The sequence below is a fragment of the Rattus rattus genome, chromosome 2 (genome assembly GCF_011064425.1).
Source record: "Rattus rattus isolate New Zealand chromosome 2, Rrattus_CSIRO_v1, whole genome shotgun sequence".
Classification (NCBI taxonomy): Eukaryota; Metazoa; Chordata; class Mammalia; order Rodentia; family Muridae; genus Rattus; species Rattus rattus.
The window spans coordinates 107825755-107829891 of NC_046155.1; the positions used below are offsets into that span (position 1 = coordinate 107825755).

Consider the following 4137-nt stretch of genomic DNA (forward strand, 5'->3'; position numbering starts at 1 on the left):
AGGAAGTCTCTGTAGCAGAGCAGTTGAAAATTGCAATCTTGGAAGAGGAAACTTAGATTAATATTTTTTGAACAACAGGTTTTAGCTAAAGGTAAATTATTTGTGGCAACCATACTTAGACCAGAGGAAGTCGGCCATGCTTCTAAGCCTCACTTAGGAAAGGCTCTGCTATTTCTCATGGGTCCAAGCAATTAGAGTTCTTGACCCAACCGTTCTCATAATCACAGTGACCCAGGGCTCCATTCCTACTCACATGAACAGATAAAGGAAGTGTGCTATTTGCATACAGCATGGTGTTCTTCATACACAAAGAAGAAATTGTGCCTCATGATGGAAAATGACTGGCCATCATACTACCTAAAAATAAGCTAGTGTCCGACAAGTATGTATTTTTCTCTCATATCTAGATCTAAAGTATAACAGAGCCTATTTTGAAGGGAAGGGGTAGACCAGTGGGGAAAAGGAGGTGAGTGAAAAGAATAGGAGGGGTGAATGAGAATAAGATACATGTATAAAAAAATGTCAGAATGCTGTATATAATTTGTACAAATAATATTCATTAATTAAAAAGTAATAGTTTCTGGAAATGTCAGAAAATCCAAACATTAGATATTAAAATCTAATTTCACAAAAAGTCTAAGACTCTCAAAAGGTTTACTTTCTACCCCATAGGTAACCCAGGAGAGAGGAGATAAAACGAGGTTCTAAATTATTATAACCGTAATGTTCTGTGGCCTATGTTCAAAGCCTTTCGAAGAAATATATCAACCCTGCAATTGATATCATTGATACAGAAAAGTCATTGTGTCTGTTATAAAATAATAGTAGTCTCTCTCTCCTCCAGCCGAGCAAGATGCCCAAAGGAAAGAAGGCCAAGGGGAAGAAGGTGGCCCCGGCCTCCGCAGTAGTCAAGAAACAGGAGGCCAAAAAGGTGGTCAATCCTTTGTTTGAGAAAAGGCCCAAGAACTTTGGCATTGGGCAGGACATCCAGCCCAAAAGAGATCTCAAATGGCCCCGCTACATCAGGCTGCAGCAGCAAAGAGCTATCCTTTATAAGCGGCTCAAAGTACCTCCTGCCATCAACCAGTTCACCCAGGGCCCTGGACAACGGCAAACAGCGACTCAGCTGCTGAAGATTGCCCACAGGCCAAGACAAAACAGAGAAGAAGCAGAGGCTGCTGGGTCGCTGAGAAGAAAGTTGTGTGTCCTCCCGAGCAGGGTCAATGAATCACCACCTTGGTGGAACAAGAAGGCTCAGCTGGTGGTGATTGCCCATGATTTTAGCTGGTGGTTTCCTGCCTGCCCTGTGTCGAAAGATGGGGTGCCCTACTGCATCATCAAGGAAAGGCCAGGTTGGGCGCCTGGTCCACAGGAAGGCGGTGCCTGTTGCCTTCACACAGGTGAACTCGGAAGACAAGGGTGCTCTGGCTAAGCTGGTGGAAGCTAATTATAATGACAGATATGAATCATCCGGCCGCCACTGGGGAGGCAGTCCTGGTCCCTAAATAAAAGGCAAAAGGCTAAAGAAACCTCGCACTAATTGGTTAAATGTACACTTAAGTTTCTGTACATAAATATAATTACAAAGTTAAAAAAAATAATAATAATAGTCATTTTCTATTATACTAATGAAAATGAAGAAATACTATACATACATTTTTCTAAGAACATATGAGTATAAAATTATGCCTTATCAAGGTATATACCTACTGAGCAAAATTCATTTCAGTATATGGTAACTTCTTAGCAGATATTTATGCTATCTCTATGAAGTTTCTGAACAAAAGATCTCAGAATTGTGAACACAATATTTTATAGAGTGGAGCAAATATCTTTACCTAGTGTCTCTCTGAACTATGCTCAAATTAGAAAGTTAAAACTAACAAGCAAAAACAAACAAAAAAGAGAAAATGTCCACAATAAAAACACATTAAAAGAATTCATGTGCACCAAACCTTCCCTACCGAGAATACCAGAAGCAATATTTCAAACTAAGGAGAGGAATAAGCATAGCCTAAATGTTTACCTAAGAGACTCCAAAAAGAAGACAAAGAAAGTTATAATTGCTGAAAAAAAATGAAATATGAATAAGAGCACTATAAAAGTAATGTTTATCTGCCAGATATAATTGTTGTTTTGGAGACTTACTGCTGAATAAACTCACTCTTTCTAGCTCTTTGGGAATTCTGGTTGGCTGGTTCAACTCAACTGTTCCGGCTCAAACTCCTCTCACAGCTAACTGATTCAGTCTGGCTTCTCTTAGCTTCTCACTGAATTGCTCTGCTTGCCCTCAACCTAACTGGCAATTTATTCTAATCTTCAGCATCCCTCTTTGGCTTCAACTGCTTCTACTGATCTACCCTGAACTGCATGAACTCAACTCTACTGCACCGTACTGACTCCCAACTGACTGATGCTCTCTACCCTGCTCTTAAATAGCTTCTTTCCTGTCTGTGCTGATGAGAGTTGGAAATGTCCTATCTCTCACTCTGTCAAATCTTTCTCTGATTTGTCCTGTTATCAACCCCTCAATTAGATGTCACTGTTTGGGATTAAAGGTGTGTATTAAAGGTGTGTGTGTATTCCAGCCAGAGGAATTAAAGGTGAAAGGTGTGTCATTCCAGTTAGATCACTCAGACCTAGAATGTCTTTGAATATGATCCCTTGCCAGAGCAGCCACATTGCTAGGTTAAAATTCCTCTACAGAACACAAACAGCAAAACTGCAACAAAATGGTGATAATCAATACATACCTTTACCTAAACTCTTCAATTAAAAGACACGGGTTTATTGAATTGAGAAACAAAATCTTTCTGCAGTCTACAAGAAACTTAGCTTAAAGATAGCCACCACCTTAAAGTGAATGGATGGAAAAAAAATATTCCAAGAAAATGGGACCGAGAAGAAAGCAGGCATTACTAACCTAATAACTGGCAAAACAGACTTTGAATGAAAACTAATCAGAAGAGATTAAAAAAAGATATTCTATTAGAATGGAACAATTAATCAAGAAGACACTTCACCCCTAAACATATATGCACCAAACTCTGGTGCACCCAATTTTACAAAAGGTATATTTTTAGAGGTAAAGACAAAGATTAACAACAACTCAAAATAGTAAGTGATCCTAATATCCCACTTTCTTCAATAGACCAGCCTTCTGGACAGAAAAATGAACATCAGAATTAAATGGCAGTGTGCATCAGATAGAAATCTACATAATATTCCACCAAACACAAAAGAATACACATTGTCTTCAGCAGCCCAGGGAAGCTTCTCTACAATAGGCTGCATCCTGCTTCAGAAAACAAATCCAACTCTTGCTCTTAATGCCTGATGTTTCTGTTACAAGTAATAGAGAATTATAACAAGAAATGTCTTTATACCATTTCCTCTGATTCTTTATTAAATTTAGTAATATCGGAGATATTTGAAGTTGAAGCTAAGCATTAAATCGCTTTAAGGTACTTTGTATTTCTGTAGTAAATAAGATTATCACTACAGTGTTTTGAGATCATCATTTCTCTGCAGTCATGGAAGTAAGCACCATGTTTATTGCTATGCAAGCTTTGGGTTAACATTGCTTCTCTGCAATGCAACAAAAATAAAAGAACTAATAGCTTACATGAGCTTAAGGGCTTACCAGCATAAATGACTCTGTTCCTACATATTCTGCAGAGCAATAAAAAAAGTGTCAACAAGATATGTCAGGGGGCTGAAGCACTTGCCATGCAAATCTGAGAAGCAGAGTCTGATCCCCAGGAATCACAGTGGGAGGGGAGAAATAAGGCAAGTTGTCCTCTGGCCTTCTACTTGAGCAGCCTAGGAGCTAAACACATATGCAAGTGAGCATGTACAACACACACACACACACACACACACACACAAACAAATAATAATAACAATAATAAAGATTTTTCAAAATAGAACAATACTATCTTACCCACGTGAAGAAAATCCAGATTTACAATGAATTACAAAACAGCTAACTGCTGCCGAGTGCGATTCACAGGAGACTGCAAGTGCGGAGGTAATTACCCAGTATGGTTGCTGCACTGTATGATCTAAGTTCTAATATGCTGTCTGCTGTGAGCCACACTTTGCTGCTACGTTGAAAGATATAGGTAAAATTATAAC

General features: G+C 38.8%; 1 pseudogene; it reads left to right on the forward strand.

Moving 5' to 3' along the window:
- Positions 1-853: 853 nt before the first annotated feature.
- Positions 854-1268, forward strand: LOC116893203 (annotated as a pseudogene).
- Positions 1269-4137: the final 2869 nt, after the last annotated feature.